General features: G+C 38.1%; 1 protein-coding gene across 7 annotated transcripts in view; it reads right to left on the bottom strand.

The window, feature by feature from the left end:
* Window positions 1-25,569, bottom strand: part of SSBP2 (single stranded DNA binding protein 2) — a 177,579-nt gene that overhangs the window by 72,316 nt on the left and 79,694 nt on the right. The window contains exon 1 of one of the 7 annotated variants that reach the window (XM_080361985.1): window positions 21,167-21,184. The exons of the other annotated variants lie outside the window; for them this stretch is intronic. The gene's annotated coding sequence lies outside the window, so the exon portion shown is untranslated. Of the gene's footprint in view, window positions 1-21,166; window positions 21,185-25,569 lie in introns of those variants that run through there. 7 annotated transcript variants of the gene reach the window in all.

The raw sequence follows: 25,569 nt of genomic DNA, 5'->3' as shown, positions 1-25,569 counted from the left end.
ACCAGTTGCAGCTAAGCACAATAAAATCTAAACCTCACACAAACCCCCGAATCATTAACCCACTACTCAACAACCATTTTTAATTCATTTAAAAGCCAATAAACATTACAATAAAACATGAATGTAGTAAACCATTCCATTTATCTGTTTTTTACTTTTTTTTTTTTCTGATAACATGTTGTAAAGCCAGTAAAAGGCAATAAAGACCACCCCAAGATTAGAAAGGTATTTAAGTAGCACAGGCATTTCAAATTTTAGATTTTGCATTTTACCGTATTCTCTGGGGCAGAGCCCTTTCTCCACCTTCCCCACAGATGATGCTCTGAGCCTACCACCCCCAGCCCAAAACACTGCGCACTTAGTTCTCTGCCAGAGAGCAAATAAAACCCAAACACAGACTCCGCATCTCTAGATACAGATAAATCATAAATTCTTTAAAGATGAGGACCGAAGTTAGCAAGAAAACTTCATTTTGATTTTTTTTCCCCTCCCTGGTTAAGAAAGGACTTCCTAAGAACGAAGTAACGAAGCAGTAATTACTCTCAGACCCGCATATTATTATTCATTTCACATGCCCTGTCATGCTTTTTGTTGAGAAAATTGCTCCGGTAGGTTAAAAAAAGATCAGAACTGCTTCAAAGTCCATTTGAATTCAATACGATTTTTGGTCCATTATACTGACACTATCACTTAATATCCATATGAAGAGCAAGTCTCTTTTCACCTGGAGATCTCCAAAGTGCTGGGCACAGAAATCTGCTTATCTTTAAGGTATTCAACATCTTTGAAATTAAGATGTGAATATTCAAAGAATGCCTCCCACACCAAGCCTAAAAATAGTAATGTTTCATATATTTTGAACTCCAGAGCTGGCAGTTTTGGATTTCTGAATTTCTGAGTGCACTGTTTTTACTTCAGGGGATAGAAGACTGCACAATGATTTCATCAAAGCCCAGAAAAATATTGTTAACTCTTACTTAAAATTATGTTCATTTTGCCTTCATACTTGCTACTCCATCTCAGGAGGAGACCCACTTCTTCTGTAGCACTTTAACTGCTTTACAATGCATAAACAGAGCACTTAAGCAGCACTAATTCACTGTTTCAGATTCATATGATACGGGAGAAACCTTTTGAACTGGATTTCTAGAACTAAAACATCTAACAGTCATGAAAAACTGAGTCAAACTGAGCTTAACTTCACCAGTTAATATTTTAAATAATAAAAGTGAAACAGGAAATCCTAATATTTAAAACTAATATAGATTGGTTTTATGGGGTTGTTTTGAAGCTAAATCCATTATAATACCATGAGGCATTGGCACATAATAGTAATGACAATTGCAGTTTGTGGTAATGGCTATTATAACGATGGCTATCCAAGATTTAAAAAAGCAACATACAACAAAACAAAATATCACTACATTAAAGCATTTCTTGACATATATTCTCAAAAACAGTAAACCACGCTTCCCTGAGAAGTCACCTTGTAATTATATGGTTTCTAACAGCTACAATCTCGCACACCCATTATGTATTTAAATAAATAACAGGGGGGTTGGTGTAGTAATAACAATGAGGCGTATCTTAGTATAAAATCAGCAGTCTGTACTTGCAAAAAGAAAAGAAATAATGTAGACCAAGCAGGATATAAGTTCTCTGGGGACCGAGGCGGCCTTGTGTGTAAACTGTCAACTCCTTCCTCTTCCCTCGGCAGCAGGAAAGGAAGCGATCAGGGTGGGACATCACTTACGTGTCTTACAAAAAAAATGTTACGGACCACAGATACGACAGAAAAAATACCTACACCACCGACAGAAATTAGTTTCTTTTATTCAACGTCGAGAAAAATAAAAGCCCTGTAATTACCGTATCGGTGGCTGACACAGGAGGAGAGAGGTGGAGTAAATGTAAATATAAATGTGTACGGCTGGCTTTTTGTACCACCTGGTAACAAAGTGGGGGGAAAAAACCCTTAAGATAAAGTTCTGCCTAAGAAACTGAGCAACTTGAAAAATCAAAACCCTACGAGCATTTGAAGGAAGACAATGCACTTACGGCCATCCACAGTGCTTACGTCTGTGCCAGTTAAATCTCACTTAATGAGATTTCAGTAAATTTCACTCAAAATTAAGTTACATTGGAAAAGGAACTTCTTGCTCTAAAATTGTTTAATTTAGAAGTTACAAGTCACTTAAATACTGAGGTTACAAGTCCTATATAGGCAAAAGTGACAACAGAGAACAATCAATCCTCAGTCAAAGTTATTTATTTTCACTGGAGCCAGTGAATAAAATTAAAAGCTTAAGAGGTGATTTTAGAAAGGTGCAAGGAGGGACTCTACAGTTGTCTTAAGAGAAAAAAAAATCAGTTCAGCAGGTTTGTATCTTGGTGTAAATTTTCTGCTGGTTCTAACAAACATTAATCAGACCTCCACAGGCCCCCAAGCAGTAGTTCTTGCCTGTGGTGGTTTCATGGCAAGTTCAGAGAAATTTCCTTTCACCACAGGCTCCTGGGTTTCAAGAGACCTTTAAAGATCATATTTGTGTTTCAAAGACATTTGCTTGAGCTCTTTGTTGCTGGAAAGAACAAAATCGCTGTGCCATGTACCTGTACACCATAAAAGGTACCTTCAGCTGGACAGGCTGACACTTGTGGCCATCCCCAGCTTTGAGCACCATCAACCCTTAAGCGTTCTCTCTGCAGAATCAATGAGGACACGAAGGTCTTTGGGAGCATCAAAAGACACTGCGCATCACTCAGAGGCTTCTCCAGATTTTTGCTCAAGAAACTTGGAAGTAGCCTCATTTGAGAAGATCCAGGGATGAACTTCAAGGATTACAATGAACAGGCAGAAAGATGAAGCAGGGTTTTACCAAAACGTGGCTTGGTTGCTGGGAGAAGCCATCAGCTAACGTCCAATTCAACTGAGCCCCATAGAAAAACGAACGAACACGCTGCTATTCACCCTGCTTTAATGGAGGCACTTGGTGCCTAAGCCATGCTCAACTTCTACTGATTTCCATAAAAGCAAATTAAGATGAAACATGCGTACAGGCAGATAATTCACAAGGGATTGTCACTACCTCAAAAAAAAGGGCGGAAAGAACAAACAACGGAGAGAACATGGCCAGCGCACAATGACTAGTGTTATGCCATAAACCCCTACAATAGTCTTAAGAAGTTGAGTTCTTATGAAGTCTAGTCCAACACCTTTGGTCACATCAGAAATGACCACAGCAGAACTGGGCCCAGCCAGGTTCTGACAGTCTCCAAGAATGGAGGCTCCTCAGTCTCTCTGGGGAACCTGTTCAAGTGTCTGACTAGCACCACCGTAAAACAGTTTTCTGTGACGTATAAATGGAACTTCTTGTATTTCAATTTGTGCGCATGTATATTAACTCACGTCAATCAGCAAGGCCTTGTATTCGTTTGTGCTCAATATTTGAGTTACAATAGATGTGCATTAAAATGAATTTAGCACTGCACAATGACTCCTGATAGTTTCAGAAGGTATCTCTAATTCACCATGCGGTATCACTTAGAAAAAAATTAAGTCATTTCTACATGATTGGCTGTCATCTTATGCAGAAAAGTAAAAATGTGGTCAATGCTAGTAAAAGAAACAGCACTTTAAGAGCTTCCTTGGGTAATGCGTACAGTTGAAGTAGAGTTTTGAGAAGAAATTATTTTTCACCAGACTTTGAACAGAAATATATCAAACAGATGCATGAGCAGAAAGGATGCCTGTTGGCCTCACAAAGACATTGCAGGGCTGACTGTCCAGCTCAGAAGCCTGCATTCATGCTCAAAAGCAGAGCTGAGGCTGTTTGTTTGATAAGATTATTTTTACGTTGCTTCCTAAAGAGTCTGTTCTTTTAGTATTTTGTTTTCAAAGGAATTCACTGAAACTCCACTCACTTGAGACTTTGAAAACGACGACGGTGACCAGGGCTCAGAAACTAAAAAGCTGGATATTTCAATGACCAGGAAGGACCTGGCCCTTTCATCGGTCAAACTGCAGAATTCAGGTTTTTTTTCCTGTACGCTTTTGCTTAAAGCAAAGCGAGAAGGCAGTATAGAAGGCAGTAAAGCATGTGTTTCAAGTAGCCTGTAATTTTGGAAGCCACGTATACATCAACACTCAGCACTCAAATAGGCAACGTGCATGGATATAGAACCGCCACACCTGCGTTACTACACAGCAGAAGGGAAAAGGAGTGAGTAAACCTCTTGAAAATACAAGCTCATCATCTAAATTTGTCAATGTTTGCAGACATTCTGCATCAACTTATCCCAATGACAGCAAGTCAGACTGATGTAATCATGAGGTGGCCAGTGAACCCTTTTGCCACTTCTGACACCTTCTTAGCTGGACGAGTAATGAACGCATGCCAGAAAAACCTTTATCCACTGCTAAGGATGCAACTTATTAGCTAGTTCTCGTTGTGGTATTACTTTAAAAAAATAAAAATAAAAAAAAGTTCACTGAAGGAAGGACAACAGCTCGAGCTGGAAAAATAAATAAACCTTAAACATTAAACTTCAGTTTTTAAGAAGAATCCTACCGAGCAAAGTTCCATTTGAACAATGTGTTGCGACGTGTTATGAGGATCTAAATGCAGAGAAAGAAAACAGTCACAGAATAAAAAAACCTTCCAGAAAAGTACCGTGGAAGTATGATGTTTACATAAGCTTGAAAGTCAGATGAAATGCAAAGTTCTTAACCAATTTCAAAGAGAGGAAGGTAGGAAGATTCCCTGCAGGTATAAAATACAAAGGACAAAGAAAAGTATAAGCATGCCCAATATTATTACATCATCAATAGTGTCTTTTTTCATAATTGAGCTTAATTTAGTAACTTAATTTAAAGATGTGTTCAAGTTATTAATTGAACAGGTATCAATATGAAGCTATGCAAAGCAAATCCCTGAAACAGAATTAGAGAACATTGGTTTTATATATTTTAAAAAATGAGCTATCAGTTATCACCTACTGCCTTTATTCCTCGAAGCCTGCAGAAGTATGTGAAAGCACGAGACTCCTAGAGAAATAACTAAAATGAGGCCCTCATCTTGATGCTGAAGCATTAGCTATTATATAACAAACATCTCACAGCTTAGGTGCTGCGCTAATGGCTGTAAAGGAACAAGTGCAAAAATCAATGACAATCTATTAAATCTAAAAGGTACTTTTTTCACTCGAACAAGCTTTATTAAAAGCATGTTGGCAACTCACATATTCTGCCATCAAATTAAAAAAAAAAAAACAAAACAAAAAACTGAAATCATACAACCCTTGACAGTATCTTAAGAGCTTTCATAATCCTAAAAAATATCCAAGAAAAAATGGGTTACTACATGAAGAAATCTTGTACAATGACACTCGTCGGAGTCACTCTTGTATATGTGGTGTACACTTTCTGTAGCTGTGGAAATCATGGATCTGTAGCTAAACTAAAGCAGATGCAAGTCTTCTTCTAAAATACGGCAAAGTAGCTCTCCACCTATAAACTGATGTATAAGATTACTATCCTACTCCCATCAAATGAGGTCACTTGCACCATTTTATTTAATCCATTTGACAGCTATGTAAGAAAATACTAAATTTCATCATCTTTCTATACATACATGGAAATCTCACTAGCAATAATGGGAAATTCACAATCATAGGGAGAAATACTTCACCTGAGTTTCAAGGATTTTTGAGAGTTTCTCATGCTACCTTTTTGCTGTTGTTGTTGTTTTTTGCAGGTCTCGATAGATGAGCAAGGATTAAAAATAAATATGGGTCATTACAATTTTTGAAATGAAAAGCCCAGGCTCACACCATGCTTTCAGGCAACTGCGGTAATCCAAAGTTGCTTGACCTGAGCTGTTGCATTGAAAAGACTGATTGTGCTCCTCTAGAGCAAAGAACTGGAAATACAAATATTATCAATTTATTGCCAAGCTGAATTATAACCAATGCAAAAGAAGTGCCAATAATTAACCAATTCCTCTTAAGACTGGGCCCTTCCAATCTACCTGTCTACTGAGGCCAAATTAAAAGGAGGCAATGAGGCAAACAATTTTAGGTTTTCCAGGATTTAACCTTCTGATGCCAGAGAAGCATTTCACTTGTACTGGCTGTACTAATGAAAACAAACACTATTATGGTGATGATTCTGGTTAACAGAATTTCTCATAGAGACATTACATTTCTCATAAAGCAACATCCTCCAGGATAACTTAGAAGACCAACAAACTGTGATCCACCAGCACAGGTAGGATTCCTGAAACAGCACAAAATAAGGGCACAGTTTCACCCACACAAAGCAAGTGTACGTGGATATTTCGGTGAACTGAATATTTTCATATGATGATTATTTTATGAAATCATAGTAAAATTTAAAAACAGATTTTGAGCACTCTAATTCAGCATAATATTTTGCATGAGCACAAGTTTTTATGGAATTCAAATAATTTTGCTTTTTAAATTGCCCTTAAACAAAACTTCTAAGAAATGAAAACATTTCTATTTCGGTATTTGCAATAATGTGCACCTGTAAGGCTGCCAGGTGAGCGCAGCAAGAAAGAGTTAACATTTATTTTGGCATGCAGATGTGGTTGCGTTCATTTATTCCCCAAAACCAAAGACTGCTGAATAAAACAGCTTCTGTCCATCATTTCTAGCCTCAAAAATACAAAAGAAAATGTTGTCATGGAAACCAGCCTATCCCAAAGGTATATTGCATTTTGCTAGATCCAAATTATACTGCTATCCATATTTCCCTTAATAGTAGGGTCAACTTAAATTCTTTGCCATGTGACATACCATGCTGAGCACAGCTGCCATTCAACACAACTAAAACCAGTGTATTTTTAAAAATAAATTGCTAAGTAATGTGACAAAATATACTTAAATTATTAGTATTTCTAATATAAGAAGTTATAAAATACTCAAGGAAATACGAAGATGAATGGCAAATCACAGAATAAGACCGAGAACACCAAGTTACTCAAAATCACAAAATGCTTTTTGAGAAGAATTTGAGTGTTCCTGCTAGCCTTTGGCTAATTTTCCAGCACTTACAAATGGATACATTATTCTGATTCATTTCTGGACCTAAATGCTGTATATGCACTACAGAGCATTTGCTGCACTAAGTTCAATATCTTTAGATAAAAGAAAACAAAAGCTGAGGAGTTTTAACAGTGATGGTATTTCTACAGAGAATGTTCCCTATAAGGAGATGGTCGCCTTAATTCTGTGTTAAAGATTATATTTTATTAAGACTTCACTGAATAAGCACAAAATTTGACTACATTTTTTTGTGGTAATTCCAGTCAACTTTGAAACGAGATGTAAATAAGAGCAACATGAAGGAAAGTTTAACAGCAACCACATGAACGGAACGTGGCTGTGAGCACAGCCTGGTCACTAACTATAGATCCATAAACTGCGGCACGTGGGTCAGATAACTCATGTTACCTTTCCACCATGGAAGGAGCAAGTCCAACCCCACCACACCTTGTCTCTGGTCAGAGAGATACTCGGGACAGGAAGGTCTCTGGACTCCCCCAATACCACTGGTTGTCTTTATGTGTGCACACACCCACATACAGAAACACCCTACTTTAGATTTTTCATCAATACAGAGGTATTTTAAACCTAAAATTTTGTCGTATCTGAAGACTGGATTTGTTTTCATTGTATATGTGGACTTATTTGCTCTCCCCAGTAACACAAAACGAGCCAGTGGGCAAACCTATGAATCTAACTCATACAGTTTGCTTGCCTGATCATAAGATAGAAGATCCTTCAGGATACTGCAATCACAAAAATAATTTGGCTTTCTAATACTATTTCTCTAAACCCTGAGATGAACCACCTTTATATTTACCACATGATCTGTTTAGCAAAGAACTCCGTAATCTTATAATATCCTTAGGGTCCTTCAAACACCACTGAGGATGAATGAATTCTAAAAAGCAAAAGCTTGCTCAAATCCTGCCATTTTCACTCGAAAAGAAAGTTCTTCTTTAGAACTTAAGCACTGTGCAAGTCTGGTACTTGAGGTAGGGTGATGGTGACATCAACTCAGAGCAATCTAATCAACTCTCTGCCAGTGCAGTCTCAGTGGGTGGGTATTACCTGTCAAGTTAAATGAGACAGCTACGTCCAAATTCTCATTCTTACTATTTTTCTGCATTAAATGAAAGAGTACCTCTTGGACAGCACATGACATCCTACTTCAGATTTATTCTCGTGCAGATATCTGACACTGTACCACAGAAAGAAAGAAGCCAGAAAGCATTCTGGATCCAAGTGAATCATATTTAAGCAGAAAAACAGGCTAATGAAAAGTAATTCCAACTTGACTACTGAATAGATAAAAAAAGCAGCTTCTCAAAGATTTTAATTACAGACTGTCTCAAGAATATTCATGCACCGATGTGTTTATCAAGAACTTGGTGAAAATGGAAAACATCTGCTTGTGTGACTTCCAACTCCAGAAGGCACAATTTCAAAAAATATTCCTCTGAAGGACCAGCACTTTCAGCCTCCACAAAGGAGTACAAGAGAGATAAAAAACACCGTGAACAACGAAGGCGGCAAACTAAGAACAAAGGTACAAGAAGACTCTAAGGTCCCAGTTTCAGTGCTTTCCGAGTTGCCAAAGACCATGTTAGCTAATGACACCAGGAGGCTCAAGAGGTACACCTGGAAGTGGTGAACCCCTGCATGGCACGATCCAGTGTAGAAACCTTGCACAAAAGCAGATTAAACCCAAGAGGATGGGACCAGACTCTCAATTTTTCCCCAAGCTCACTCCTCACAAGACTCATTATGCAGCTTCCCAGAGAAGAACCACTGATTTATCTTGAATTTCTATAAATTACACTGGCAGAAGCAATTTTTCCCCTCAAGCTGCAAGTGTGTGTGAAGACGAATTAGGAGCTTTCTGGAGATGGGCAAATAAAGCCTTGAATCACTTACAATGCGGCTAAATGGAAGAGGACTGTCTGAAGAAGTACCACAACCTGATGCACTGGAGAAGTTTACTGAAGAGTCTTCCTCCTGGAGTTTCTGGCAGGAATCCATTAAATCATGCTAACACATGCTTGTGTTCGCACCTTATGAAAAAGACAGTAGTTTATGCTTCTGAAATATCTATTAATCATTGTGAAATATACAGACAACCCTGGAAACTGTTGGGGTTTTTTTAATTCAACAGATACATTAATATATTTGAATGTAATTTATTTTTATAATCTGTGTTGCATCTGGAGCTTTTCACAATGGTTTGAACATCTCATCTCTGCCAAAAATTACGTAAAGGGGAAATCAACCTGATGTTCACAGTAGTTTCGTTTCCATGGTCACACAGAATTCTCATTTCTTACAAAAATAAAGTTACTAGGTAGTACAATTGTGAAGAAAAAAACCCCAATTCTCTCCAAGGATATGAATATTTCAATCTGCCTCTCCGTAAGAGTTCAAGCAACCAGTGTCAAAAGTGGTCCAGGGGTTTTGCTACACCATCATCTCTTTACATAGAAATGAATAATCAAAAGATGGTAATGAAGCTACTGCTAATCTGGGGATTAATTTGAACATCCATTTCAAACCTTAATATACCATATCTGGGTAGCAATTCAAGCCTGCCATTTTTTAAGTGCATTCCTTTCAAAATCATCTTGAAGTGGCCTACTAGCATTAGGCTGCCTGTTATTTTGACAGGTCACCTCTTCTGAACTTTGGCTTCTGGTCACTCAACCTCAATGTCAACAAGAGCTGGGAATGAGGTGAAGGTGGTGGCTTCCACCATGGGCAACCCAGTCTGAGACACTGAGCTATGCTGATGGGTGAGAAGAGCACATCTTCTTACACACTAGGGATTTGGATACTCAAAACCCCCTTTAATTTAGGTGTTAAGCTTAAAACTTGTGTCAGATCATGGAAATTATTCTGAGGCACAAAAACCCCAACAATTTATGGAAGCTGTTCACTAGACACAAGCACCCTGTATAAATTTTTTTAAAAATAACTGTAATTATCAAAATGAATTACCATAATGGTGGCTTTCTGGTCCACAATTTCCTCTCTTTCTACAGACTTTCAAGAAACCCTAAATGATGCTGTAAATACAATGGCAAACTTTGTGGGCATGGTTTAACTTTTTCTTTAAATAACATTTTAGATGCTCAGTGAGAACATGAATAGAAATGTAAATTTAAATGCCTTTAAAGACAAAAACCTGACGCGGTCCACTGTCAATAGCTGGCTTTTGTGAGACTAATAAAAAATTTTAAACTGTAGGATATATCATATTCAACTAACCTACACATTCTGTTTAACAGCCTTGTTTGCAGTGCTCCAAATGTAACAACATAAAAATCTGACTTTTCATACCATCTCTGATTTCACAAACCTGTCCAGGAATAAGTTTAAACTAGAGAAGACTTTACTTGAGATTGCAACTGAGTTTTCTGAAGTCTGTAACGTTCACTCACGGGAATTTCCATCCAAGGACTTGAGGTATAATCACAGATACTACAGCTAATGAAACATGATGCATTTGTTGTTGCTAACCATCCAAACTGGATGTTCTTTGGAACACATTTAAACAAATTACATCTTCCCCACCATCCCCCGCCCCGTGCAATCATTCACCTGTTTCTATTTAACAGCTATTAGAATAACTTAGATAACCAACACTTTAAAGTTCTCAGTATTATGGAAAACACTGGTCCAACTCAGGGCTTCCCAGTAGTTATAAATTGCTATAACCTTTTGTAAAAGGAAGAGACAGGTAACCTCATTTATTTTATTCTGAATTAAGGCAGCCAAAATCTGCGGCATGCAAAACAATTAATCACATATGGAAAATCTATTCCTTTATTAATAACAAGACTTGAGCACAATCAGCGCGTAGAACTCATTACATGGATTAGAGTCTACAACTTGTTGATATTTAAGATTCTACATGCACATTACTGGTCTAGCCATAATATATTATTGGGGAATATAATAGTCTATCAATTTTATATTACTGCCAAAACAAAACCAACGTCATTGTTTACTCAACAATATTTAATGCTTTTGTCTTTGACAACTCTACACCAAGTATTGCAAAGTAAAACCCATACAGAGCTAACACTGACTAACGTAAATGAAAAATTGTGCGATTTCCCCATAAATTTAGTGATAGCAGTGAATGACAGAGAAAATAAAAGAGAAGAGAAAAGAGTGAGAAAATTAGCCAGTTATCTGGAGCAAAGGCAGTATTGATGGCAATTAGATAAATTAAGATTCCTGATGTTATCCTTACTTTTATTTAAATGGTTTGCACTTTTTGTCTTATATTTATTTTCCTGTCTTCTGCCTTTGATTTCATCTACATTTTCAACTTTCGTCTTGCTCGCTTATGTTGCACTTTTTTGTTCCAGGCTAACTCTATTTCCATACCACACTGTGCCCATTAAACTGGAAGAGTACAGAAAGTTCTTCCACGGCTCCACAGAAGTGGAACAGGAAGTTTTCAGGCGTCACTGCTAAATACTACCTGCCTGCATACAATACCAAGTCACATTTCCTTAAGCTGCCGACAGAACTTCAAAACAAGCAGTATTATTTAGACAAACTAATACGTGGGCAATTCAGTGCCAACTAAACTAAGGAGAACTAAAGTTGTTCAGAAACTCACAGAATCGCAAAATGGTTGAGGTCGGAAAAGGCATCGGGGGATTACTCGGTCCAACTCTGGGTTCATGGCAAGGTCATTTAGAGCAGGTTGCACAGGTCCATGTCCTGATAGGTCTTGAATATCTCCATGTATGGCCTCTACGTTCCCTTTGCACAACCTTTTCTACCTTATTGCCCTTACAGTGAGGTCTCTTTTTTTATGTTTACAAAGAATTTCCTGTATTTTAGTTTGTGCTTTTTACATTTTCTCCTTTCAGTGGGTATCACTGAGAAGAGTCTGAATCCATCCTCTTTACTTCCATCAGCTATTTATACACATGGACAAGATCCCTTTAAGCTTCTCTTCTCCAGGCTGAACAGTCCCAGAGGTCTCAGTGGCTGCTTGTACAACAGATGCTCCAAGCCCTTAGCCATCTTCGTAGCCCATAGCCCAGTAAGTGCTTTTCTTGTACTGGGGAATCCAGCTAGAGCCGGACACAGCATCACAGACATGTTTCACCAACAAAACCTTCCTCAGCATGCTGGCTACACATCCCTGGTTGCTGTTGGCTGCCTTTGCTGCAAGGGCACACTGCTGATTCATGGTCAGTTTTGTGTCCATGAGAATCCCCAGGTCCTTTTTGCAAAGCCACCTCTCAGTTGACTGGTCCCTGGCCTGTACTGGTGCCTGGGGTTATTCTTTTTCAACCATGAGGACTTTGCATTTCTTTTGGTTGATCTTCACAAGGTTTCTGTTGGCCCATTTCTCCAGCCTGTCAAAGTTCCTCTGAATGGCAACACAACTTTCTGGTATATCAACCACTCCTACTGCTTTTGTATAATCTACATACTTGCTGAGGGTTCACTCTGTTCCATCATCCAGATGGCTAATGAAGATGCACACACAACTCCATCACCTTCCCAGAAATGGAGATGATGGTCTCTGCCCTGCAATTCTGTGGATCCTCCTTACTGTTCTTCTCAAAGACAGGAGAGGAATTTTTTTCTTCTAGTCCTCAGGAACCTCCCCTGATCACCACGGCCTTTTGAAGATAATCAAGAGTAGCTCACAATGACATTGGTCGGCTCACTCGGTACTTGTGGGTGCATCCCATCAGGTCATGCAAACTTCCCTATGTCTGTTATAGTTTGAGAACAAGAAGATAACATCCCAGGACAGAGTTAATGTTTTCTATCGTCGTTGTCTGGGAGCCAAGGTCTCTGAGAGCTCTGCCCACAGGTGTGAGGCAGCTGGGAAGGGGGACATGGATGGGGCAGAGCTTGACTGACATCCAGACTGATCAATAAGAGTATTCCATCCCATTAGCATCATGCTTCATATTTAAGGAGAATCAGGATCTTCTGGCTGGGGCTTGAGACAGAGTCAAGATGGAAAGGGACAGAGACCTGTTCTGGTTCTGCTCCATTTTGGGAGCATTCTGTTTGGGACTTTCATTAGTTCGGCCTTTTGCCATCCTGCTGTTTGCAGAGGCCTCTGGGCCTTTCTGCCTTTTTCCTATTTTCTCTCTCCGGGATCGGCTGTTGGGACCAGGTGTTGCATCCTGGGACTGGCTGCTTGGTGTGGACAGAGTTAGTGATGAATTGCATTGAGTATCTTTTACTTTATAGTCTACTTCCATTTGATATATATATTAGTATTAGTATATTCGTGGTATTTTGTTATTTTATTAGACTGTGTTTATCTCAATCCAAGTTTCTCCTTTTCCCTTTCAAGTCTCTGCCCTGTTTGGGAGGAGGAGGCGGGGGGAATGAGCAAGCAGCTATCATGGTTGTATTGCTAGCTTGGGTTAAACCAGAACAGCTTCTTTTTTCACATCTGTTCACACCTACCACTTTAAGCTTTTTCTAATTCAAAAAGTTAATTACTCTAGTCAATATTCCAAACTATTTTAAGCACTTCTAGTCTTCAGAACTCCTGTCATCACTAGGCCACAGCTTGTGCTGACTCTCGGCCTCATCACAAAATGCTCTGGCTCAGAGAGGGCTTAGGTGTTTTCGCACAAAGCTGTGATGCTGCCTGCAACCCGGATATCCCAATGCTTAAGTATGTTACTAATATGTGTTTCTCATGTCTGGCAAAGCATGGGGTGGGAAAGGGAAAAAGTACAAGGGACCCATGAAGACAAGAGTGAAGAGCTACAAAGATGATGAGAGGTCTGGAACGTCTTTCTTATGAGGAAAGGCTGAGAGAGCTGGTCTGTTCAGCCTGGAAAAGAGAAGCTGAGATGGGATCTCATAAATGTTTAAAAAAGAGGATGGACCAGACTCCTTCCAGTGGTGCCCAGCAGTAAGATGAGGAGCAAGAGGCACAGACGGAAGCACAGGAAGTTCCATCTGAATATGAGGAGAAACTTCTTTACTCCAAGGGTGCCCAGAGAGGTTGTGGAGTGTCCTTCTCTGGAGACATTCAAACCCACCTGCACACATTCCTGTGTGATCTGCTCTGGTGAACCTGCTTGAGCAGGTGGGTTGGACTGGATGATCTACCGAGGTCCCACCCCAGACATTCGGTGATTCTGTGAAAATATACCAGCAGTATCTTAAAGGTTTCTGACCATCTGTGGTTTCCAGTGATCCAGCAGATGTGTTTCTTACTGCTCTTGTAAAACACTTCTGCATGCTAAAACCTCCACCCATGAGAAATGTAGTATCTTCAGAATTTTTACATATTTTCACTCCAAGAGGAAGTGTTTTATCAGTGTCACACAATCTCTCATATTTACTGTGTTGAGGCTTTATCTACTTGAATCAAAATTGAAATTGTCCGAATGTTCAAAGCGGCTTACTTTCAAAATGTGTAACAGCCAACTGAACTGAACAAGAGACTGAAATACAGGGTGGGACATCTAGACTAACAGTAATTGACAGGTGTAAACAATTCTTAGAGCATTAATCAGCCTCCTAGCACACTGCTACTGCTTGCATCCAGAAAAGGTTCATTTTGAAGAATAAGAAAGAGTAGAAAATGTTGGTGCTACAAATTTGTACTTTAAGTTACTTATGTTTGTAATAAAAGCAAAGATCTCTGTGGGACAAAAAGGGCATTGGACTGCACAGAACACTGCAACAGAGCAAGTTAAAACAGGATGGATTTGGGAATCATAGGTAAGAAGTACACGTATGATAAAATTGAAAAGAGGAATCAGTCGAGAGAGACATAACAGAGGGTCCAAAAACCACATTTCTTAAATATAAGCTACACCATTTTCTTTTCAATGAGTCTCATGGAAGGAGGTATGAGCCAGCCCAGCAGGGCTCGTAGGCACAAACAGCAAAACCTAGGGACAATATGAAGTTAAATTAACTCATGCTACTCCTAGACAGCTTATTTTCTTTGACTGTGACAGTGGCTAAAAATATTGCAAAATACTTCAAGGTTAAAATTTCGTTATTTTACAAAAGTACTGAAACTAAGACTTCTTATCCAACCAACAAAATAATACATCTAAAACCAAAATCCAGCATCTAAACCTCTTCTTGCCAGGTACGTTGTGGATTTTTTCCACACTGGCAGAAGAAAAGTTGTTGCTGAATATTTTTAAACACAAGAAGATTTCTTTTAGGGTTGCAGACAAAATGTCCAATATTTAAAGTGACAATAAATTAAAGCTCATTATTGTCATAATAACAGCAGTGTAATGTGTTTCAATTGTACTTAGCAACTGTGTCTTCTGGAGTTAAAATTAATTATACCTGTGCTATCATCAGTTTATTCCAAAACTACCACCTCTAATGAGGTTCAAAAAAATCTTGAGTTAACATGATCTGTAAACTCTGTATTTTTAAATTAAGGACATATCTAGAGACAAAATATGATGAAAATAATGTAAAGAATCACCCATAATAATAAAACATGTAACAGCATATGCCATATTTTTTAGTACACAATGTTACAGCAATTTGCTTTACAACTGCTGTTTTCAAGGGATTAGGTTTATTCCCGTAATAAATGATTACTTAGAAGACTTATAATTCAGTTTCAAGATAAATATGGTAATAATAGTTCCCTTCAAGAATGAATACAGGATTGCATCAGCAAGCAGGTTCCCGCTGGTGTTTTTAACCACTTATGGCTTGATATTCCGATACCCAAGACGATTTCACACCAAACTCAGCCAACACTTTTTGTTGATGTCACCTCAGAGTGACCCTACTCAGCCTGATCTCACCAGCCAGAGGGCAGAGCAATCAAGCAGGATATAATACATCTAGCATGGGAATATCTGACTGTTGCTCATACAAACAGCATTTAGATGCTGTCGCTTCTGCTCCCTTTAAATTTCCAAGGATTTCTATTGGAGGAAATATCCTCCAACTTTGCTTTTAGCAAAAACCAGGATTTTGACAAATACAAATACTTCCATGGACTCTCAAAAATTCTACTGGTCCAAGGTTTGTTTTTTTTCCAAGTGAAAAAAAAACATAACTACTTCCCATTGCTTCCATAAATTCTGTATGGCTTGAAACCAAGTTCCCAGTTTCTTTCAATTAATTTTCTTCTTATCCTTAAAATCTGTACATTTTTTATTCTAGCAATGCTTGCAGTACTAGTAGTGTTATTGGTAGTGAGAAGAAATATCCTCATTTTAAGACTACTATAGCATCACAAAGTAATTTAGTTTGGAAGAGACCTCTGGAGGTCATCTACTCCAGCCTTCTGCTTAAAGCTGGTTTGACTAGAGAAGGGATTTGTCAAAACAAGCTCTGAGTATCTCAAAAAATGACACTAGAACTTCTCTGGGCAACCTGTGCCAGTGTTTTATCACAACTGTTGTAATAAAAGTTTTCATTATATTTATTCTGGAATTTTCTATGTTCTAGTCAGACCTCATTTAAGTCAAATCACTGATTTACTAATTAAGTTATTCACTTAATTTTCACTATTTATTCTACCTGAAAGTATAAAAACGTATTCTCTGTGCATTTCATTTAAGCTCTTTTTTTTTTTTTAGAGAAGTAAAGTGTTAAAAAATAATCTTAAACACAGTAAGTGTAAGTTGGCAAGTAACTGTAAGAGCAAAGAGCACAGAGCCACCTGCACACCATGAAGAATTTGGGAAAACTCACATACTCACATACTCAGGCAAAAAAATCATTGAAATGTACAAAACCAATTCCATCTCTTTATTCGGTATCATTCAGTACTCAAGGCAAAGCAGCAACTTTCTGCTGCTAGACTAAAGACTATAAAAAGTTCAGTGTTTGGTTTTTTTGCTACCTATTATTAGCACTGTCCTTTCAAAATAGCCCTATCTCATCGGCAATCACAGAATGGTTGGGGTTGGAAGAGACCTCTGGAGATCATGTTAAAGCAGTTCAATAGTTCTGTTCCACCAGAAATTAAAAGCAAAGCATCTGAAAATGGCACAGGAGCCACCTCAGTGGTCCCAGGTTCCTGGTGGCGTTGTAGGTACAACAGCCTGTGCACTTTGGGGCAGGATGCCCTTTCTGAAAATAGAGTATTTACCATGCTCTGTGAAGCTCCAAAATTCCGTCACAGAAGAACCAAGAGAATTAACTTTAAGGTCTTTCTGGTTTTGGTTTGGCTTTGTTATTGTTTTTTTGTTTTGGTTTTTTTTTTTCCCCAACTGCCATTTGAATAAAATATCAAATTTATTGACTGGTAATGGTAGCGGAGGGACAATTTCAGACTGCAAAGTGTAACAAACCCGTTCACGTATTTCAAGTTTTCATTGAACTAACAGAAGGCTTCAACTGCAATGATTCCATCTGAGATATAGTAAGTTGAATTTAAAACCCCATTTCACTGGAAAGAGAAGATATATGTAAAAAAATTTATTAAGATTCACAGCTCCAAATTAAATAATTAACAAATATGATTTCTTAAGGAAATTTACTATTGAACCATAGTATCTTATTTTCTTTCAGAAAACCTAAAGAAATAAAATTACTGGTTATTGTACATGGAGGAAAAACAGATTTGAATCATACAGACGTTGTATAACTTAAAAACAAAAACTAGCCAGAAAAACTAAGTGCACACAAAAATTCCCAACAGTTATGTTCCCGAGAATCCTTAATAGTCTGTAATGATTCCTCTTGTCCTACCATATGTCAATTTTGGCAGCAGTTCCCTGGGATCTGACCCTGGGATCTCAGTAGCCATTAAACCTCCCACAGTCTGCAAGCATTAAGTAGAATTTTCTTTTTATCGTCTTCAAAGGCACATTTATGGTTATTTAGGTTTTACGTTGTTAAATGAAAGGAACTGATTAAATGACTCAGACATGAAAATTTATCATAAAGGAGGAGTTTCAAAACCCTATCTTACAAGATTTGTTTAAGGATTTTATTAGGTAAGAAAAAGACTGTAAGAATTTTGTACAAAATCCCTGCAAATTCTGACATTAAGTGGAAGTTTTGATGTCTGTCTGGGCACAGACAGACTGAATTTTGTGCTAAAATCTACGTTGAATGAAAATCTCGTAGGTGGACATTATTAAAGAGATTAGAGTTAAGTTCAATATAAACACATAGATGGACAGATGTCAGTACCTGCAAATGTTACCATTTCAGTAAAACTAAGAAATAAATTAACTACATACGGCACCTCTATTTTGCTCTTGTATGTAAATGTTAGGCAAAACTGAACTAAAAATATAATTCACAATAATAAACTTTCTTCTAGCAACAGGTCTAAATACGTAGATTATTAATACCATACTATTCAGATTCCCCTAGTACATAAAATGAATTATTTTATGAATGCAGTAAACAACTCATGGTCCGAAGTATATATTTTACCAAGCCACTAAGGAGCCAGTCTGTGTTATGGCTAAGACTTTCAATGGAGGAGGCTGTGATCAATTTTAGTGCACTAAAAATTTGCATTCTAACAGGAGTTTCTCTGCAGTCAACCACCAGCCACTTTTCATTGCATTTTCCATTTTTGTCTTTGTTACACAGGACAGTGATGCCTCCCTCCCCAAAGCACAAGGGTGACAGTAAGTCACCGTGAGGAATTGTTGCTGGTTTGGTGTCGCTGTACAGACAAAGCCCTAAGCAGCACCTCTGTCAGAATTATATTCTCTTTTATTCGCGATACGTTACTTTCTGCTTGGGAAAATACTAAATATTTTCTCTACTCATGAAATTTTAAGTTATAACTCAAAAAATAATTTTCCAAATCTTAAAAAAAAAAAAAAAACCCCTAAATAGTTGTCACAACTCTTCCTACCCAAACATGCCTGTGAACTAGAGGAGGTCAGGCCCATGCTACCTCAATTACAGATGATGTGTGCAAACCCGTTATCAAATACTTGAAAACACGGGGAAACTGAAAGTCAGGAGAGGCAGCAAAGAAGTGGGAAGGAACTGTTTGTGTATGAAGAAATATGAACAGGAAAATCAGCAGAACTTCTGCACTGTGGTTTACAGCACATGTGCACAGACGAGGTCTAAAGCTCATCTCTGAGAACAGACAGGCTCATACTGCACTTAGGGACATCATGTTGTAGGAGGAGTGCAGCCATAAAATTTGGCAGTTTCATGAAGATGAAAGATCTCAGTAGGGAAGAGAAGGATCAGAGTGGCACTGGTGAGGAAACAGACGGACAGGATGACCCTACAAGCGTAGAAGACAAACAGCACACCTAGGAAAGATGAACTAGAAGATGAATAGCACACCTACAAATTAACATAATGTACTTTTTTTCCTAAATCAAGGTTATCTATATCAAGATAAATATATAAAAAAGAACAATTATAAGATCATGAAAGCAAACATAAATCTGAAATGTTAAGTAATTTTGGTAAGCATAAGAAAACAGTGGTGTCAGTCCAGAAAGGATCTGTGAGATCCCACCCGGGACACTGTGAAAACTCTGACCGAAATAAAACTAATTTGAGCTGGAACCAAACTAGGGAAACACTAGTACAACAACTGCAACAGTGTGGAAGGTTTGACCATTAAGTGGTGGTGGAAATCTAATCAGGCTTATAAGGCCATTTATTAAACGTGCTTATTTTCATGGCGTACATTAGGAATGCTGGCAGAACCGATTTTAAGATGGACCATTTTCAGATGAACTATATTATTTTTACCTTGACATATTTTGTAGCAAAACATTTATATAAAATCAAACAAGAATTAACATGCCTGTCTTTAACATGCAGCTTCTTTTCTGTTTTTTGGGGGAGGAGGGGAGTTTGACAACAGGTTCGCCCAAACCATGTTACAAAATCAGTAATTAAAATTAAAAGAAACAAAATTATACTAATAGAAAGATTTCTTCAGTTCCATATTTTTGCAGTGAAGTGTAATATGACTAATACTATCTCTCTCATATTTGCCACTTTCCTGAAATGCCAGAAAAAAATGATAAAGGTGATCACGCCTGTATTCACATACAATACTATTTCGTAACAGTCTTGTGCAACGTGGTCATAGGAACTTACGACCAAAATAAGTCCAAATTCCTAGCAAACAGAACTGTAAATATTGTTGTACTTCTTTTGACTTTGATCGAGCTACACTGAACTACCCTGGTTGAAAAGCTGCCCCAAAACATTAATGTCAAATCCTGGTTCCAGTAGCGCAGAACAGCGAAAAATAAACAAGAGACTGAGACACTTAAGGCTAGGTGCTTTTTCAAAATTAAGCCCAAGCCACGATTCTTGCAAGTTAGTACTCAAATTAGATTGTTTCCCTCAATGTTTATATGTAATGCTAATAATGTATGTTCTTTAATAATTAAGACCAGTAAAAAAATTCCAAGTGCCTTTAGAGGTAGTGTCACGGAGGCACGCCGAGGTTAGTTTAAGGGACAACAGAGTCCAAAACAACTTTCATTAAACCGGTGAGAAACAGGGTTTTAGCACTCCAAAAGTGACTTAAATACAGGTTCGGATATCAGTTGAGGAAAATTATTAAGGGGCAGCAACTAATACAACAGGCGGTCCACAGAGTACATGCACGTGGCTTCACCCAAAACAATGCTGGAGCCGTCCCTGAGTCCCGGAAAAGTACACACTTGCCTGAACATGGTGTGGGATTATTTTAAGAGATACACGTACTCATAGTGAGTACAGAAAGTGTACACTCGCGATTATGCGAGGGTAAATTTATAATACACTCACAATCCTGCGCGGGTTAATTTACTTACACGTGCAAATGTGCACGGAATATTACACGTGCTTATGTGGAAGCACGGGAGGAAAATACACTCGCGATTGTGCGAGGAAATAATTTATACACGTGCTCGTATTGAGCACGGAAAGTTACGCGTGCAAATGTGCATGGAAAGTATAAGTGCTTGTATTAAGCACGGAAAGTACGCGTGCAAATGTGCACGGAAAGTTACACATGCATATGTGGAAGCACGGGAGAAAAATACACCCGCGATTCTGCGAGGATTGATTTTACACGTGCTCGTATTGAGCACGGAAAGTTACACGTGCAAATGTGCACGAAAAGTACAAATATACTCGCAATCCTGCGAGCAGTTTTACTCACACCTGTGGCGGCGAGGCAAGCGGAGTCTCCATCCCGGGGGGGCTCTCGGCGGCAGCATCTTGCTCGTGCTCCGAGAGACCCGCGACAATGGGCGGAGTCTCGACGAGAATCCCGTTTTTATACTGGCTGATCAGATCTGACTGTAGGCATTCTAGAAGCTTCTCTGCACCCGCACACTGGCTGTGGGTGCCCCTGAAGCCTCCAAACATCTCCCACACTGGCCGCAGGTGGCCAGCGGCTCCCTGGCGCCTCGGCACTCCCTTCTCCTAATGGCCCTGGGCAGGGTGCTCTGGGGCCAAACAAAAGAGCTGTTAGCCTCAAGTAGCAGAGAAAGAGGGAGATGTGCCTACTCCTTCCATGCTGAAGGAGGGAGCGGGAGAGAGGGGGGTTTGCATCCTGCCACAGGCAGTAATATCCATTTCTCTCATTTTGCAGCAGCACAAAAAAGACACAAGAAGTTTGGGGAAAAACAAGTTCACAACGGCAACACAAGGAGCAGACAGGGAATCCCACAGGTCCCAGCCCCACATCCGACCCTTTCCATCACATCATCTCTTTCTGAAACTGTATGTTGAGTGCTCAATGCAAGTACTTCTAGATTAAGAACTGAATTATGTCAATCTCCTGGCTTTTATTGTTCATGCAAGTGTTGTTACAGATTTGTATCTAAATACATATAAATCTTCTCCTATTTAACTTTGAACACTCGTGATCCGATAAACATGTACAGTCACGTATGTATTTTTCAAATCTACAGCCACATATACTCAGTTAAGAAAGGGACACAACATGTTAATTGCGTTAAGGCGTTGCAGATACGCGAGGGTCTCACAATCTGCCCCCTGCCCTGGTGAGAGGCCACTGGACACAACATATGTGCGACAAAATACAAACTGCACCAAGCGACCAAACACACTTGAAACTTAACTACACTGGAACTAGTTATTGTCGTGACCCAATGTAGCTGCAGCAGACCTGAATATAGGACGGCTTATTATTTTTGCTCCCAGAAAACCTCTGCCCAGTTGCTGGGACCCACAAGAACAAATTGTACTTGAACAGAACTGGGGCGGGAGGGCGGTGGAAAGGAAAATGCAATCATGTTCAACAATAGGCAAGCATTTATCTTGACGTCACATTTCATCCACGACGTGAAGAAACAGCATCTGGTCATTTTATGGCGGTCGCTTGGGTCCAGGCTCAGTAGAAGGTACTTTAGAACAAAAGGTGTTCTAGGAAAGTAATAACTGCACATAGAGAAGTAGAAAATTCAACTTCAGAGTCACTTAAGAGCAGTGAGGCTCCAAAATCTAGAGAATGTCCTTGAATTTCAATATAAACCTATGATATTATTATCTAAAAAAGTATTGTGGCTAGTGCTGGAAATCCCAGTTACAAATTAATTGTACATTAAAAATAAGTATTTGACATATTAACAGAAAACAAACTCTAACCAAATAAACTATTACATCTATCTCAAAGGTGAGATCCAAACACGAAATGATCCCTACTTTCGTTCTGCTGAAAAAAACCACAACTTATCCTAAAATTACCTTATGATGTGTAAATAATTAGCAATAGCTAAAATCCCTGACATAAAATCCTGGTGAACTAACATACTTGTGCTTGTACTAAAGTAAGATTTCCCACAAATTATCTAAAACACCAAAATCAAGTGTGATTTCTTTCTCTCCTTCACTCATACTACACCACCTCATCCCTTTTCTGGGATAGATTTAATCTTGAAGACACAGTCTGCAGTTACCTTAGATATTACACCATAATTATGCAAAGGGTCTGTGCATGAATACTGCCTTAAAGAAAGTCCTTTTCTTGACTATAAATCTCATTATTTCTTTTCCACTCAAAGCAAGCTGCAAGTATTAACTATAAAAGAATATTTTTAAATGCAAAAAATTATTAAAATATGAACATTTTCATATAAAAACAAACACAAAATATACACATCTTTGGGCAGCAAGGAAAAATCTGGTGCACTGCAGCACAGAAATAAGCATGTCAAGGAATGACTTTGATCAGAAAATATTATAATATAAAAGATAAATTTTAAGAGATATCAACTGTTGGCACAAGCAACTCATCGGCGAAGGGTTTAAATGGAAAAGTGTGTCATGGTAAAACTAGAAAATTTATTTTTCTACAGTGGGCACTAAAAATGTATCTTGTGCTAAAATCAGATGGCCATAGTGTGGTGTCAGAACCTTTCCACACCTTCTCTTAGTTTAGGTTCTCCACAGAAGAGCATCCTGCATCTGAGCACACACAAGCCCTTTAACTGTTAATAATTTAATGGTCTAAGGCACCACCACTATGAAGCACTGCATGTACAGCTTCTGGAAAATTAACCTACACCTTTGCCATTCCAAATACAATCAATTTCTCCCCTAGCCTATAAGCACAAAAATTACACTCTTCTTTTTTTAAATACTCTGTAACATCCAGTATTCGTAATCTAGCTCACTGTATATTTTTTTCCAAATCAAATTTCAAATAACTGCTTAGCATCCTTTCTGGAATATATAATCTGAATCTAATGACATTTTGTATTAAACATGAACGCTCCAAGAAGCACTTAATGTTATCAATAAGGGTATGTGCAAAAAAGTGGAAAGGAAAAAAATTGTCAGAGATCTATCAGAAATCTTGTTTTTGAAAGAAGGGAAATGTGCTTCCCATATGCATGTTATACATCAATCTAACATTTGTATTCATATTTAACACGGTGAAATGTAACAGATAGGTGTCACTTCTGTGTATTATGAAATTATAGCATAGGGAGGTTGGATACCATGTAGTAGAAAAGGTCAAAACTAAATTTGTAGGATTTTGAATTTTAACAAAATATAGTATGACCATGAAACATTTTAATTAAATAAAATCTAACAGCACAGAAAAAAATCAAAACAAATTACGATGTGTATCTTGCAATTAAAAAGGTAAATTCTTCTTCCATCACAACATTTTTATTCAGAATGAAATATTTCTCCACTTCTAAAAACTATTTCCATAGTAAAAGTAATCTAAATTGGCAGCAATGCTGGTTAATGTAAGCATGCAATTAAAAAACATTTTCTGCTAAAATGTGCTTCAATAAAACTGTACTGATAGTTATCACAAACAGTAAGTATCTTATGTGCCCTCAAATATGCCCTCACATTTTTATCAATTAGGATGCTAATAACAAAAATATTCTCCAACCAGATTTATTACTTGAATCTTTAAATTCATATTTATGATTTGATAAAAAAATATTTTAAAGTTATTAAATTACTTTGTACCGCTTTTTAAAATGAAATGGAAGATTGTTTTAGTGAGTGAGAGCTCACTGTACTATAAAGAATCTCTGGTAATACAAACCTACAATGGTGAGAGTTTTAAAACAGTTACTGTTCCACACAAATAAACCGTAATTATCATAACCCTACCAATTTAACTGTTATAAAACAAGCAGAATTACACCACATCTTAAAATAATTCCTGTATGCTTCCACAACACACGAAGCTAATGCACAACCACTTTCAGGTAATATTAAGAGAACACCTGTTGAGTAGATTCCGCTTTTTAAAAAATATTTAAGTTTAATTATGGACAGTACAGGAAGTACAAACCATACCTGCCCTCCAGTGCATGTGCATTTTTTTGAGTACTGTATTCCAAATACCCCTCTCTAGTTCTGAAAAGTTAATCAAGCAGCGAAGTAATTATGACATTGTCTTAGATGTGTGGCTGAAAGACTTCAGTATCTTGAGTATCAGACGCCTGAAATGCATCTGAGGAATATGACAACGGCAAGATACAGGACTGGAACCGAGATGAGATGCAGCAGACGAGATAAATGACAGAAAGTGTAGCCATGAAAGTGGTCAGGCAGCAAGCAGGGAGAAAAAGGAAAAATAAGTAAAAAGAGAGAAAACAGAAGGAGAAGAAGGAGGAGACCCATCTGCTTAACATTTAACATTTTCGTCACTGAGTGGTGCTCAACCGAGACACAGGGAATCCTTCAACACACAGACTATAGGACAAAAAACTTGCATCACTATGATAATAAATAAAAGGTACTTAGCCAGATGTTAGCCCATTGCTGCCTACCAGTTCCACTGGGGAAACAGAACGGACATGAGATCCTTCTAGAACCACATCTTTATCTCTAAAGGGGAAAAAGAACCTGAACGCAAGCTGAAAGTTGTGCATGGCACCGTACTTCATGCTTCTTTTCTAATGTTAGATGTTTGGCTCATCTCTGAAATACATAATATTTTTATACCAGTCATTCTGGATGTTGCTATTATTGCCCAAAATGTCAAACTCCTTCTGACACCTTGCACTTTAACTTTCATTCTTTAAATGGTAGAGCATCCTACAGCCTATTTTTTATTTTTTA

This window comes from Nesoenas mayeri (assembly GCF_963082525.1).
Source record: "Nesoenas mayeri genome assembly, chromosome: Z".
NCBI classification, from domain to species: domain Eukaryota; kingdom Metazoa; phylum Chordata; class Aves; order Columbiformes; family Columbidae; genus Nesoenas; species Nesoenas mayeri.
The sequence above is the reverse complement of the archived record's forward strand: the minus strand, read 5'-3'. Positions and strand labels throughout refer to the sequence as shown.